This window comes from Neovison vison, chromosome 7 (assembly GCF_020171115.1).
Source record: "Neovison vison isolate M4711 chromosome 7, ASM_NN_V1, whole genome shotgun sequence".
Lineage (NCBI taxonomy): Eukaryota > Metazoa > Chordata > Mammalia > Carnivora > Mustelidae > Neogale > Neogale vison.
Window position 1 is genome coordinate 105396049 of NC_058097.1, and position 16220 is coordinate 105412268.

A 16220-nucleotide genomic window follows, 5' to 3' on the forward strand; every position below is an offset into this window, starting at 1 on the left:
AGGCTTATTTCTGTTTTCAGAAGCAACTGGCACAGGGGGCCTGGGAGGGATGGTTTGTAGCTCAGGGCTGGGGCACTCCGGAGGAACAGGGGCTGCTCCTGCTGGCCGGCTTTGGGAGTGGGCAATCCGAAACCTGGTGATTAGAAGAGTAGAATGTTCAGTGAGCTTTATAGAAGTGCAGAACCCTAGGACCCACCTTCAGATACCACGGTTCAGAACAGCCATGGATCGGTGTGTTCTTCAGCTCAAAACTCCCCCAGGTGACTGTGATGTGCCGGACGGGTTGAGAACCAGGGACCCGTCTGGCAGGATCTGAAGGCCTTCTCTCCCCAAGAGCTCCCCAACCACTCCTTCTGCTAGTGCCTCCTTCTCTAGGGTTAGAAGTGACACAAGAACCCCTGAACCAGCCTTCTAGATCCTTCCTGCCCTGTCATCGAGCTGAAGTTGGTACAGCTGCGGGAAGCAGGTGTGCACGTGTGTTCACATACACATGCATTCATGCACTCACACGTGTTCACACACGTGTTCATGCACGTGTGCAAGTGCTCCGTAGTAGAGGAAGGGGACCAACCACAAGGGACAGTGCAGGACACAGACACAAGCTTGTCCCCCATCCCCAGAGGGCTCCCTGGGCTCCCTGCTGTGCTTCATGGTTACTTTATCCGCCCCAGCTCGGTCCCCGGTCAGTGGGTCGGTGACAGGTCTCCCTCTACAACATTCCCCGCCAGCTCCCGGGACTGGTTTTCAGCCCCGTCCTCGCCACAGCTTCACAAAGCCCTTCGTGGTTTACAAAGTCGTCTTCACACGTATTTCATTTCATCTCATCTTTGTGGCATCTGCCGTGGACCAAAGGTTTGTGCCCGACCCCCCGTACCCAATTTGTATGTTGAAATTCTAGCCCCCCAAGTGGTGGTAGCAGAGCTGGGGCCTTCGATGAGGTCATAAGGGTGGGGCTCTGATGAGTGGGATTAGTGCCCTATGAAAGAGGCCCCACAGAGCTCCCACAACCCTCCTGCCACACAAGACTGCATCAGAAAGACTCATCTAGGAAGCAGGAAGCAGGCCCTCAACACACTGCACCTGCTGGCACCTCCATCTTGGACTTGTAGCCTCCAGCACTGTCGGAAATAGTTATAATATTTAGTAATAAATAATATAATAAAATATGTAATATATTATATAATAATATAATATATTATAATATAATAATATAACATAAATATATAATATAAATAATAAACAATAAATTATTGTTTATAAGCCACTCAGTCTGCAGGAATTCTTTACAGCCGTCCTGTCCGAAGGATCAAGGCAGCATCTGTGAGGACACCTGCACGCCTCCATTTCACTGGTGAGGAAACAGGTTCAGAAAGGAAAATAAGTGACCTGCCCCGTGGCTGGACAGCACGTAAGGACAAGGCAGACAGGGCCTCGGACTGGATTCCTGATGCTAAATGCTGAGTCTTTTGCAGAGACGTGTGTAGGTGCTCAGTGAACAGGGCTCAGGGCACAGTGCTCTGCAGATGAGCTGACCTGCGGTTAGCAGGGTCAGCGGTGGCATCTACGTAGCCCCAGTCATCAGAGTAAGATCCTACGTCCCCTCCCAAGAGGACAAATGCATCAGAGGGGCATTCAGCTCTTGCCTCATTCAGAGGCATGGCCTCCTGTTGGGACCTGTCACTCTTAACAGGGTTCTGGGTTCACTTGTGTGGGGCCTGAAACTGTGGGAGGCAGAGGGCTGACTCTGGGGCGGTGACGCCGCTCATCCTGGAGAGGGGAGAGGTTCAGGGTGAGGTAGGTGGCTGTCCCTGTCCCATGATCAGGGCTGCTTCTTTCGGGAGCCTGGGCCCAGCGACCATGGAGTCCGCGCACACACACATGCGAGCACACTCGCACACGCGCACACACACAGAGAAGCCAGACCTCTGGATCTCCGGCACGAGGGCTCTCCCTCTACCATAAGAGACTCTTTGCAAAGGCAAAGACGCAGCTCTCCTCCTGGACAGATGGATACTCGAGGACACTTGGGTGCTGGACCCCACATCCTGGGACTGGGCTCCTTGTTCCAGCCTGATGTGGGAGACCCGCCTCAGTACGGAGCCGCTGACTCCTCCCGGAGCTGGGTGCCCGGCTTCCAACCCACCTCGGATCCGTGTGAGCTGTGGGACCTCGGGGTCCCTGCTCCACCTCTCTCTGTCTCAGCTGCCTCCGCTAAAACACGGTGTGCGGTTATACCGGTTGTACCGAACATCCCTGCAGAGCCAACAAGCGGAGTCCGCGATTTCTCAGTGCGCTCGCTCTTAAAGACAACCGCGGGTTTGTGCCGGGCCAGCTCTACGGACCAGGTGCCAAGGGCACACCATCTCCTTTAATGCTCCGGATGAGAAGCAGCTTTTGTGAGCCCTCGTGAGCAGAGAGAAAAGAAGCTCAGAGTGGTTCAGTCACTCGCTCCACGTTGAATGGCTGTCGGGGGGGGGGCAGCATGGGGACTCCGGGGGCTCTGGTTCTCCCCTGAGCACGGCGCTATCCTTTCCTCTTTACACTGCTTATGGAAAGGAATGTCTTTCTCTTCAAAACAGGAGTGCACTTCACCGAAGTAAAATTCGTTTAGGTAAGAAGCAGGGAACTTACAATCTAATTAGATCCAAGGCCACCGTTCAAGCACGGTGTTCCAGACATGTACGGCTGGGCCGGCGTCCTCCAGGGCCACTCGCTGAGCTTCTGTGCCACACACTGCTTCCCTCAGAGTCGATACTGGATGTCTCCTGCTTTTGCTAACCAGCCGCCGTTTGGCCTTCTCTGGCGGGGACAGAACTCCCATTTCTCTCTGGGGAATCACTCCCATCCCTGCTTTGGATACAGCTGGCTCCAGGGGGAAGGGGGGGCAAGTGCGTCATCTAACCCGGGAATGATGGGTCCATCATTTCCCTGGCTGCAGTCACGGTTTGGGAGATGTTCCTATGACCTTGACAAATCCGATGAGACACAAGACATTTTAAAAAATGGTCTAAATGAGCCTGTTGAGAACTCTTTTTTTTCACTCCCTGCAACATTGGATTTGGTTCCGGCAGGCTGTGGGCTCCAAGCTGGGAGCGGTCCCATAGCCACTGCTTAAGGCTTGTCTTAAGAGGCTGACATAAAAGGGAACAAGGCTGGTACCTAAAAATATCAGCCTTCCCCGCCCCCACCCTCACTTGATTTTAAGCTTGTTTGAGTCTTCTGTTCTTGTCCCTTGCAACCAGGAAGAGTCCTAACCGACATAAGAGCATTAAAGAGGTCAAGAAGCCCAACTACGTGGTTTCAGCTTCCGTCCTCGTGGGAGGTGAGTCACTTCGAAGGGGAAATCTCCTTGCTAAGAAAGATCACCACGTGCCTGGCATTTCTGGGGATCCCTGGACCTCTGGACTGTGGGGGTGCCAGGAGTTTCTCTGACAATAGAGTCAACCTCTGGGATCCCTTGGAACAACCTGGCTGGTCACAAAGGCCTGAGAGTTGGCAGTGACAAGTCACCTTTCCCCTCCCTTGGATGGGGAGACCCATCAGGGCTGCCCTTGGGAAGGCCCGTGCACCTAGAAGAACCGATCTCTCCCAACAAGCCAGTGATCAGAAAGGCCACCCACTTGGGGACACTTCCAGACACAAGGTTTAGATAAATTCATAAATCCATGTAAATTTGCATATGGTAAGCCCTCAGTTGTGCCGCCTTGATCTCAGTCCAGATTCCACCACTATGAGAAAGTCAATTTCTGTCCTTCAAGCCACCCAGGCTCTGGTCCTGTGTTAAGACAGCCCTAGCTTCAAACAAATACAGCACATAAGTTAAATTTTATAAATGGTGATATAAGAATATATACTCTTAAATGCGTGTGTATACTGCATGGATATACAGACATGTCTTAGGTCTGTATCTGCCTGTGCATCTTGGACTCCGTCTGTCTCTCTGTATGCCTATGTTTGCTAGCAACCTCCACCTCCCCTCCCATGTCACAGAACAAGACCCACTTTCCTCCTGGGTGCCCAGCACTCCAGCACTCTGTGCCCACACGGCCCGCGCTTTGCTGTCACCCAGCGCTGGCCATGTCCCAAACAGGTGACCCTGGTCTCGGCCTGCACACGATGGACGCGCAATGGACGGACGCGCAATGGACGGAGGCTTGCGCTGCAAGGCTACAAGCTTCCATCAGCTTTCCAAGAGCCGGAGAGTCACTCCCTCCTGCCTGTGCACACCTCTGCTGAGACACGTACTCCCCTGTGAGCTAACTCTCCATTTGTGGGTTGTTTCCCCTCCGCTGGCCCGGCAGCCCCTGCGATCCTTGCAGCGGGGCTTGGTCCGGGTTGGATGGAGAGTGTGCAGAACGGTGGGAATGCCCCGGCCTCCGGGGCAGGCTGTTTGCTCTGGGAGGGCGTGGGTGGCGGGGGTCTCTTGCCCCCTCCAGAAGGGATCAAGGGCACAGTTCCTGCGCGCTCCACTGCGGAGGGAGCCCAGCTGATTTTGCAAACAAAAGCCTCCAGTTCCATGAGGGTGGAGAGAGAATTGCAGGGGCTCTCGACAGCAAATTAGGCATTTAAAGCCAAGCGCAGTGGCTTTCGGAGATTAAATGCATTATAGATTCGCTAAACACCAGGCGAACCGAAGAAAAGGTAGACAGCTCCCGCTCCCGGTGGGCAGCCGGTGGGCGGGGCGCGGGGCCCGGCGCAGTCACACCGCCCGGACGCCAGGCGCAGGGGCCTCATTTTTCGCTCGCAGTCAAGGGCACGGACCCTCATCTCCCAGTCCCAGAAACAGGGCCCTTCATCGGGCTCCTTTCACAGGCCCCACTGCCCGAGAGAAGGGAAAATTATCTGGAGATAATGGTGCTGATTATGGGATGCAGCGGGCACCTTGCCCATGAGGATGGGGGTGCCTGGCTGGCCTGTCTGTTGGTGCCCCGGCGGGTCCCTGCGCGCCTGCCTCACCCTAACTGCCGCGGGCGGGGTTGTGTCTCTTCCCGGAATGGGGGCACATTTAGGCTCCTTGGCAAGTTCATTTTTTCGCATTTCATCCTTTTTTTTTTTTTTTTTTTTTTTTTTAAATCCAGAAAAGCAAGAGAGTCTAGAGTGCAGAGCATTGAGAGAAGGGGAGTGGGTGAGATTCCAGGACGGGGACAATGGGAGTCCGATTCAGGGCGTCCGAGGAAGTGGGCGCTGCTGGTCCCCGCACCTGCCACTGACCCAGCTTGGGGAGTCTGGGGAAGGCAAGTGCCCCTGGGGACTCCTTCATCATCCCCACCCGGGAAGCAGGAGCCCAGCCAAGCCAGTGCTGCCATCCCCTACCTCACAGTCAGGCGGGCGGGATCTCCAGGCTCCTGAAGAAACGTCGGAGGACTGGGGGATTCTCAATCTCTTCTGAAAAGGAGAAAGAAGAAAATGAACTTGAGTTGTAGCTTGAAGGACTCTAATTAGACCTAAAAAAAGAGAACGATCACAGAGGGCTGCTGTCAAACCAGGGGAATGGATGTGTCAGAAAGTTTCCAAACTTCCTTTCCCTTAAAACTTTAAGGACTCACGGCAGTGCACAGAGAGAAGATGCATGTGCTTCCGCTGGGGTGGGGCTGGACGGACCTCCCCGGCCTCTGAGACTCCTGGTTTCTCCTCCCCCAGGCCAGACTCACCCCAGGCAACCTGCCTCCCTGGTTTGGTCTGACCCACTCCCACCTGGCAGGCGGGTGTATTATCCCTAAAACAAGCACACAGAAGTTCCGTGACTTTGCCCAAGTCGCCCCTGGCTGTGCGTGGGCGTTGAATCTGAACCCAAGTCCGACTGCTTTCCAAAGGCACACTTTCTACAAGGCGCGCTTCCTCTCTTGCTAGAAAGAAGCAGTGGGGAAGGCGGGTGGTGAGGGCTTTGAGAGCATCTCCAAGCAAACTCCGATGGGAGTCACTGCTGCCCACGCTGAGGAAGGAGCCACATTCCTGGGGAAGGAAGGGTGACCTCCGAGAGGCCGTCCTGCCTGCATCCTCCCTTCCAGAGGTGGCCGCCAAGCCCCGGGCCAGGGCTGAGGAGGGGTAGGGGGCCCTCCCAGGATGCCCAGTGGGTGGAAGCTCCCGGCCCAGGACTTCAGAGACTGCAGGCTGACAGCAGCCACCTGTGATCAAATATTCTTTTTGCTCCTTTTTCGGGCTAGGAGAATCGCTGCTACAGGGCCACGTGCTTCCCGACAGTGTGGAGCAGGGGGCTGTGGCGTCCTGGGAGAGAGAGGAGGGACGGTCAGCCCTGGAAGGACTTGGAGCAGAGCTGGACCCCTGAGCAACCCCAGAGCCCTACCTGCAGCCCCAGGAGCCACTTCCAGAGGCCGTGGCTTCGAGAACAAAGAGCTCCGTGGCCTTGCTTCCCCACACCCACTAGCTCACCTGAGAGCCCAAGGTTCAAATGCCCCAGGTGTGAATGCAAAGCCCAGGCGAGGGCCCAGAGTCATGGCTGCAGGTGAGCGAAAAGAGAGGGGGGAGACCAGAGATACAGGACCCAGGATCCATCTTCACAGCCCTCCTCCCTGGGCTGGGGCGTCACACCGTCGGCCCATGGGACTTCTTCTGTCCTGTTTCTTCATCAGCAAGGATGAGGACATCTATGTCAGAGAGCAGTGGGGAGGGCTCAGTGAGTGAGCGCCCACGGGGTCTGGAAGGATGCCTGCCGTGGAGTAAGCACCGTGGGATTGCCTGCTGTCTCGCTTGTTGTCCCCACAATCCCCACTGCTCCTGCTACAGGAAAACCACTGGGAAGAGAATGGAGGAAGCCGCACCTACACGGGGGCAGGAGATGCAGAGACGGGGTCTGGTGTTCTTTTTAATGAGGCTCCTTCCTTCCCGCTCTCCCCACCCCAATATGCAGGAGCCTGGCCCCAGGCTCCTTCCCGGATGTCGGTCCCAGCCTCACTCAGACAAAGGCCTGGCTTTCTAAAGACGGTCTCTAAAGAGACAGGGTGGACAGGGGCACGAGCTGGCCCAGGTCTTAGCACTGAGAAGGTCCTCTGTCCCAGGAAGCTCCTCAGCCCCAGGCAAACCCGTAGCTGGTCATCCTTCATCAACTGCCACCTCCGAGGGGCGCCTGGGTGGCTCAGTGGGTTAAGCCGCTGCCTTCGGCTCGGGTCATGATCTCAGGGTCCTGGGATCGAGTCCCGCATGGGGCTCTCTGCTCAGCAGGGAGCCTACTTCCTCCTCTCTCTCTCTGCCTGCCTCTCTGTCTGCTTGTGATCTCTGTCAGTCAAATAAATAAATAAAATCTTTAAAAAACAAAACAAAAAAACTTCCCCCTCCGAGAAGACAGAAGTGGGGCCACACGTCCAATCACATACAAAGTCCTTTAGTACACAATGCACTGGGGGCTGAACACCCCTCCTGCCTCCTCCTCCCCTCTCTCTCCCTTCTTACTTATTTAGCCTAGATTCTCCTCTTCTCTCTCCCCTTACCTGCTCCCAAGGCAGGTGCACACACACCTGTGAGAAGGCAGAATCCGAGGCCAGATAATAAGGGAGGAAGGAAGCCTGTGAATTACCAGGACCTGGGGGCTGGGAGGGGGCCCAGCCCCGCCTCATTGCTTATCAATACCGAGGTTCTTGTTGGCAACACTGTTTCTCACCAAGTCCAAATCCCCTCTGAGTGGTCCTGGAGACACTGGTGACCAGAGGTCAGGAGGCGGCTGAGAGGTTGGAGAAGGAACAGGGGCTGGACCCCTACCCCTAAGGCCCAGTGTCCCTTCCTCCGCACACGGGCTCACATTGCTATTAATCTCATCAAGGTTTTCCCAGCAGGAGAGACGGGCGCCTGTCCGGGAGTCTGCCGTGCTGGTCAGTTTAACGCAAAGGGAGGGGGAGACCAGAGAGCAAGCGTGGGCTCGGGGCTCAGGAAAGAGCCAGCCCCCGTGCACGGGAGCCAGTGCGCAGGTCTGAGTGACAACCGTTGAGCCCCGGCACACGGTTCTGAGAGAAAATTAAGCCAGAGTGTAAGGAAGAACGGGGGAGGGGGGCCAGGGAGGCGCAGGAGAGGGCTCCTGGGATGGGTCCCAGGGCTGGTGCCCCTCCGGGCACCCAGTGGGGGCTCACTGAGGTCCCCCCCATGGAGGAAACTTGGCTGTCTTTGGTGCCCCTCTCCTCGGCCACCCCCCCCACCCCGCCCCTTGAGGACTTGATGAGTCAGAAGGCGCAGGGAGAGCACAGTGGAGGGCCTCGCCCCTACAGACCTGCAATGCTTTGCAGACCGGAACTGGGAAAGGGGTTCTGGAAGGGTATTTCCCAGAGTGCTGTCTTCCAGAGCTGTGTTCTCTGACCTCGGCCCCTTGCACCTTTCCCCAGGTGCCCTGGTGCATTGTGGGGTAGAGGGCGGCACACCTCACCTCCCTCAACCAGGGACCGAGCTCCGGGCAGGAGGGAGACCCTTGGGCAGGAAGGAGCACTGTGCGTTGGGTCTCTGCTCTCTGCAGCCTCCTTTCTGGAGCAGAAGCCGGCACAGCTGCCTCCCACTGGTTCCTAATGTTGCTCAAGCTGCAAAAGCAGACCACGCCTCGCAGTGGTGCCAGTGGAAGGCGGGGCTGACCTAGGGCCAGGCCCACCCCAGGGGCCTTTCCCAGGCACCCAGGCTGGAAGGTGGGTTGGGTCACCCTGGGATTTGTAGGAAGGCCAACCCTTTCCCCAGTCCCCTGGATGCAGAGAACCTGTCCTTGTCCTAGTACCTAACAGACGGAATGACCCCCCCCCCACCGCGCCTTTGGTCCATGAAAATGTAAACACCCTTGAGAACATTTATTTTTAAACCTCTGCTCCCCACACCTAGGAAAGTGCTGGGCTCAGTTAAAATGGTTGAACGAAGACCTGGATTAGGCAGCAGCAGCATCCCATCCCACCGCCCCACTTTACAGATGATGAAACTGGTGTAGAAATCATCAACTCACTCCTAAGGATCCCTGGCCTCCCTGCCCGCCCACCCCCCACCCCCACCAACAGCCTTGGGCTTTTAGGGAAGGCAGCGTTTCAACAACCAGCGTGCCCTGGAACTGAACAGTCTTCTCTCCTAATACAAGGACAGCCCCTTTCTGGCAGCAAAGATCAGCTGAAAACACCCCACCCCCACCCCCACGGAGGGGGCGGGAAGGGGGGCGCTTGTCAGGGGAAGTAAAAGGTGCCATCTTGGAAAGTCTTCAAGCCCCACGTCCAAGTGCTTGGTGGTATCAAAAGCCGTCCCCACCACGCTTCTGTCTTTTACTGTGTAGAAAGGCGGGGTGGGGGGGGCTTCAAATTACTTTAGCTATAGATCTCACAATTATTCTCCCTCTCTCTAATTTGGATGTTAATGTATTAGCTACAGCTTTGCCTTCTAGGCTAGAGATTGTCCCCCCCCACCCTGAAATTATACATCCAGATAGAGTAGTGTTCATTAAAGTAAGATTAGGAGAGGATGCTATGTGAGAGGTATGTAATCTTTTGCAAATGGTTAGTAAATTGGAACTACCCCAATTACCATCTTGTTCATCACACAGGGCTGAATTACTCTGCCTGGGACGGAAGTCTCAGCCACGGCTCTGCTCAGCGCACATTTCATAAATATTGTATACACATGATATTCTCAACCATCTGCTTCGCTGGTCGCCGAGCGCATTTTCTGACTTTCTGGTTGACTGCAGAGAGTGGCGGGAGCAGGGCGGCTGTCCTGCCTGCGGCCTCAAAGCCCAGCTGGGCAGGCCTGCCCGCCCTCCCCAAGGGCTCTGCCGACACCACGTGCCTCAGGCACACGCCGCACACCCCACTCAGGACCGTGCCCCTCCAGGATTTCTGCTTGGCTCCAGGGGTCTCGCCGAGCAGACCACCTCCCATGTCCTGGGGGGCTGTTCCGGCAGAGATCATCTCTAGAAGGGGTGCACAGAAGCTGAGAGGCTGACTCAGAGAACATGCTCCCTCCCTGACCCAGGATGCAGTGGAGGCTGGGACCGTGTCCTGGGTCAGATGCGGGGTTCAGCCTCTGACGGGTGGGGGCCTCTGGTCTGCAACTTGGGGTGGTGCATCCACCATTCTCACAGTCCAGCTCTCCTACCCACCCCTTTGGTTCGGCCAGAGCTGCTCTTGCTGACCACTTCGTTTCCCTAAAATCCCATTTCCGTCCAAGAGGCTATGCAGTATAGTGTTTTAGAGAGAGGGTCCTGGTGTCAGAACGTCCCGATTTAAAGCCTGCCATGCTGTCGACCTGTTGTGTGATCTTGAGCAATTAGTTTAACCGATCTGTGTCGGGTTTCCCACCTGTAAAATGGGTATAATTATACTACTAGTACCTACCCTTTAAGGTTTTGGTGAGTTGACAATTAGACCAGTACATGGCATACAGTAAGTGCTCAATACATCAGTTTATACATACAATAAATGCTCAATAAATGTCAGCTGTTATTTATTGCAAGGGTATCTTGGGTCTCTTCCAGAATCTCGGTATTCCCCAGAAACAGCAAGTATATCTGTAGAATGCTTGGGCTAGATACAAACTGTAAGCAGGAAGGCACCCGGGAGAAGGGGCCGGATCCTTCTAAGGCACCATGTTGTAACATACATTATTTCATTTCTTTCTGACAGGTCCTTGAAACATACATAGATTTACGTCCATTGTACCGATGAAGAAGGTGAGGCACGGAACATTTTAAGAAGCAGATTTCTTGTTGCTGCCTTTTAAAAACCTTTAGTGTACTATTTGTTTTACAGTAAAATCCCAAATCCTTAACATAGCCCATGGAATCCTCCTGATCTGGTTCTAGCCCACGGCCTTTTTCATCCCCTGCTGGTCCCTGGCACTCCTGCCTTGCTGGGCTGGTCTCTGTCTGTTTCAGGGCCTTTGGCCATGCTTGTTTCTTCTGCCTGGGCGTGAGCCCCTCTCACCATCGTCGCCGCACAGGCCACTGCGTGTGTGTTGTTTGGCTTACTGGGAGCAGGACTCATGGGGGCACGGTCTATATTAGCCAGGAGAGGCAGCGGCTTTGCCACAGAGATGTGAATCCCCAATGTCACGTTTCTCTGCCATGCTGTGTGTCCCACGATCACTTGCGGATTGGGAACAGCAAAGACACTAGCACCGTGTGCTATGCCCTCGGGAAAACCTGCCCTTTTCAGTGGGCGGCAGGGGTGGGGGACAGAGACTGTAGACTCGTGTGTGGGACATCCCCTCTGCTCCCTGCCACATACCCCGTCCAATGGCGAGGGGGCTGGGACCTGGGGTGGAAGCAAGTCGGGTATTTGATCTGCCACGGAAACCTTATCCAGCTTGTTCCCTTGTGTGCTCGCCATGCCTCGTGCACTGCCAGGGACATAGTAGGACTCCCCAGATAGCTGTGGAATGGGTGGGGGTGTCTGTGCGGGTCCGGCAGGATCACCGGGTGAGCCGTGGAGCTGGGCCTCAGACCACGATGCTCCTGATTTCCAAACCTTTGGCCTTTGCGCTCTCCCGTTTTCTGGAACGCTTTTCTCTGTACACAGAGGACAGAGGAGCGAGCGTTTAGACACTTAATAGATTTGTTTTTCCCGATGAAGGTGATGAAAGCTGCATGTCCTCCAATCAGCCTTGCAATCAGCCGTGCAGCCACTCACGCGAGACAAGTGGCAATTCAAATTCAGCGAGCGTTTCTTAAGTGCCTACTATGTGCCGGGTGTGTCATCTTGGCACGTGTACACAAAGGGCTAGTGCGCTGAGCGCCCCGCTTCCTGCTTTCCAGGCTCAGTAGTGGAGCTGGACTCAAAGGCTGGCAGGCTTGAAGCCCGGCACCCTTTCCCCTGCAGCAGCCAGGGGCTCCCCTGCGTCAGAATCTTCTAGAAGACACCTGGACGTGCTAGCTGCCAGGCCCTGCTCCTAGAACCTCTGATTCCAAAGACAAGGGTGGGGCCTGCAGATCTGCATTGTGAATGAGCTCCAGGCATGCCCCCCACCGGCCCTCCCTGCAGCCTGCTGCCTGGTGGTGGGTGGCAAGGCACAGGTCTGTCATTAAGGTGGCTTAGGGGTCTTGGCTGGGGAGGAGGGATCAGGAACATCACCCCTTGGTGGCCGGTGTTTGGCACATCCCTGTGAGGCCACCTGTAATCGAAGTGTATAAAATGAGAGGGTTGGACTGGATGAGCTCAGAGGTGCCCTGCAGATTGGACATTCTGGATTCTGTGATTGGATGAACAAAACCAAAGATACGGATTCCATTTAAGACTAGGTGGGAAGTGCTACAGACTAAAAATCGTGTAACACTAAGTCCAGGGGAGTCAAGGAGTTCTCCAAGTAGCCGGTGTGAGCTCACTGTACCGCGGAGCCCTGGGGAATCCAGGACACGTGTAAGAGGCGATCCCGCTGTGCAAGGAGCTAACAGCCCGGCGTGCAGAGACACACACACTCGGGACGACGCGAGGAAAACGTGTCAGGATAGAACCAAGTGTTAATTGGTGTGAGTTTGTCTAGGGGCTCCTGGCCGCCGGGTCTGGGAAGCCCCAAGGAGGAGGTAGGACTCCCGGAGCCTAGAAGTTCAACTAGAACATACAAGCAACATTTGCACAACCCCATAGCATTTTTATCTACCCGGTCCCCACAGCTTGGGGTATTTTCAGGTTGAAGAAACAGACTTGGAGCCTTGCCCGCAGTCAACTTTTATTGCAAAGGAGTCGGGATTTGAACCTAGCCCATGTTGGGGCACCTGGGTGGCTCAGTGTGTTAAAGCCTCTGCCTTTGGCTCAGGTCGTGATCCCAGGGTCCTGGGATCGAGCCCCCCATCAGGCTCTCTGCTCAGCGGGAAGCCTGCTTTCTCCTCTCTCCCTGCCTGACTCTCTGCCTACGTGTGACCTGTCAAATAAATAAATAAAAATCTTAAAAAAATAAAAAAACCAAAGCCCGTGTCCTTTGGGAGACTGGGCAGGAGGGACAAGAGGGATGGCACCCCTTGCCCAGGCCACACGGGGGGTCCAGAGGGAGGTGAAGTAACAGAAGAGGCTGGCTGGGGGAGGCATCTGCTGACTCAGAGCCCCCAGACGCCTCCCTGCTATGATGGGGAAAATAAAGTTCGTGCAAGCAGTGTTTCCAGTTGCTGCCACTGTCACCCGCAGAAGAAATGGGGAGCGGCCAGGGCCCAGACAGGCCGTGCCCCGTAGCAGAGCGACTCTGGGTCCTGGAGGCACTGGGCTGCTACGGCCTCTCTCCAGGCTACCCATGGGCCATGTAACATATTTGTGTGAATCAGAAAAAAGGCAGGCCTCCCAAGCAGATGCAATGGGTCGTCGGGTCTCCATGCTTGGCTAGCAGACGGTGGATCCTGTCCTTGACCCGACACTCTGGTCAAGTGAACGGTCTGTACAACTGTCCTGACCAGAGGCCTTGTCTCCCTCCCACCACACGTGCACACACACTCACACTCACACCTGAACCAACACCCTCTCCTAGCCCAAGGAATTCACTTCCGTGAGGGAACTGGAAACCTGTGTGACTTCAAGCCACCGCATCCCTCCCTCCCAAAAGGTTTTCCCACCGAATCCCTTCTCAGAGGGCCAGCTGGCTGTGGGCCGGAAGCAGTTTTGAGACTAAAATCTACAAGGTCAGGGAGAAGCAGAGCCCGAAGTAGTCAGATTCTGTATCTGACTTTAAGGATAGAGTAACAAAGGAGATAGTGCCCAGAGGCACCGTCAAGGACAGACCAGGCTTTCGAGGTACCCCCTCCCCTCATCAAACTGTTAAAATGGAATACAAAGCTCAAGTCTTTATTACAGGGAAAAAAAAAAAAAAAAGGTAGCAGCCGCTGAAGAGTGTGAGCCGCTGGTGAGGGGGGGAGAGGGGAGAGCCACACCGAAATCAATACCGGCCAGGACAAGCATTATCCCATGTGGAACACCTCAAGCCTTTGCCTAGAAAATTTGATTGGATCTTCAGAAAAACCTATTAGTGTGTTGTCAGGACCTTCTGGTGATAACTGACCAGCGCTTGCCAATCGATGTGATTCACTTGTGCAGCTCCTGATTTTTTAACAGCATAATTGTTTTTTTAATAACGGGCTGGCTCGCCCACTCCAGCAAGCGGGGAGTCAAAGCCAGACTCCCGACTTAAAAGAGAGAGACACACACGCAGCTCTGGCCACTTCTTCCTAATTGCACAATTACGTTACAGAGCACCGGGAATGGGAGGGCTGCGCTGGGGGGGGGGGTGAGGCTTTTTTTTTTTTTTTTTTTTTTTTCAGCGAAGCCAAGGGAGTGAAGAAAAGTCACAGAAGTAATTACATGAGTCAAAATTATTTACTAAATGAAATCCGTTCTTCACAAAGGAACCTTTATTTATTTTTAAAGAAAAAAAAGGGCAAAAATTGCATGATCTCAGCACGGCAAGGATAGCATAAAGCGACAGTGGAATTAGTGGTCAATTATTACAGCTTCTTAATTTTCAACCCGAGAGCTTGCGAGGCATTTTGTTGGGGGTTTTAAATGCACTGTAACAACAGCAGTATTTCTGCTCTTTACCATGCCTTGGATCTGAGATGTCAAAGTACTTTACAAACAAATAACTCGAAACAATTTGGGATTGAGGCTCTTTATAGATGGAGAGCAGGGCCAGGGGAGGAAGCAATTTGCCCAAGGTCACGGGCTGAATCAGAGGCACAGCTGGAAACACTACTCATGAATGCTGGCTCCTGGAGCCGGAGCTCATCACCCAGCAGCCCGCCTCCCTCCCACGCACACACCAAAACAAAACCCAAAAGCGGGGAGACAGCGATGGAGCAGAGAAGTCACCTGCCCTCCAAAGCCCAGGGTGTCCACACTGACAATTTGCCTTACAGATGGGACGCTGGGCGTGTGGGTCGGCTATCTCTGCAGATTGCCGTTGCCGAAACCAAGAGAATCGGCCGCTAATGGAAGTTGACCGTGTTCTTCGCGTGTTTGGGGCAGCTCAGCTTTCCCTCTCGAGTCCCCCGGTGTATTTGTCCGATCCTTGCAAAGTGTCAGTCTCCCAGGAAGGTACTCTGGTGCTCTGTCCACCTGGAAGGTCTCGGCCTTTCCTGCACTGGCTCCCTCACGAACCTGCCCCTGTGTGGGCTCAGGGTCGGGGTGCAAAATTCAGAAGAGGAGAGAGAGAGCAGGGCGGGGAGGGGGGGAGAAAGCGGGCGAGGAAAGAAAGGCAGGTGGGCCTGGTTTCCAGCCTTTGCAGGCTCTAGGACCTCTTCTTACTGAGCCTCTACCCCGCACTACAGCAAAATCTGTTACAGCCCCCCGAAATACAATTTATAGGTGATTATTTCCCCGGGCAGCTTGGTTGCTCTTTACTGGTTGATCACGTTACAGTTTTGTAGATATTTAATTAAACATGTAATAATTTTGATTTTACAGTTTTCTTCTCTGTATTTGGTGCTCATTTTTTTTTTTTTTTTTCCTTTATGGCCCTCAAATGTGTTCAGAGGGTCTGGAAATGTTGATAGGACCGAGGCACACCCATGTGGACCTTCATGGGTAAAACCGGCCCAGAACAAGACAGAAAGGGGGATGGATGAGACAAAACAAAGTTGACCAGGACAGGGAGAAAGCAGAATAGAACCAAACTGAAAACAAAACAGAAATTCAGCAAAGCAGACAGAAGGAGTTGCAGAGACTACAGAATTGCTGGTTAGAAAGGAGAGGGAAAGCAGACCTAACCAGGATATTTCCAGGAAAAGAGACAGACAGATGAAAGACCAGTCCAACCATAGATGAAAAAAAAATCTCTTATTATTCAATAATTTATTGAGTACAAGGCCTGATACTATGTGTGGCTTCAGAGATAGAGCTGGATCAGATACAGGCTCTACTCTCTAGGAGTTCGCTGTTTTATGGAGGGAGACAGAAAGGTAAACAAACGGGTCAGGTGTGCGGATACGGACTGCGGTGGAGGTGAGCACGGGAGGCTGGGCAGGTTCAGAGCAGGAACCCAGGGGAGGGGCTCTTGGAAAGCTCAAAGGCACAGAAGTGTGGACTGCAGGCAAGGGGCGGGAGCTTCAGGAAGGCCCCGGGTAGGGGTGGTGACCGGGCTGTGGGTGCTGGAAGGCCACCGGTGAGGCTGAAAAGCCAAACTAAGGTTATTTAGGTGGGGAGCATTTGCGTGGAGCCTGAAGCCAAAGGTCAACCAGGAGTGGTTTCCCAGGCCTGGCGGGAGAGGTAGGGAGGGGCCCGGTTTACTTTTGTTTAGGACTCTGACAGGGTGGGGGACAGGTGCAGGGGCGGGGGGTGGGGGTG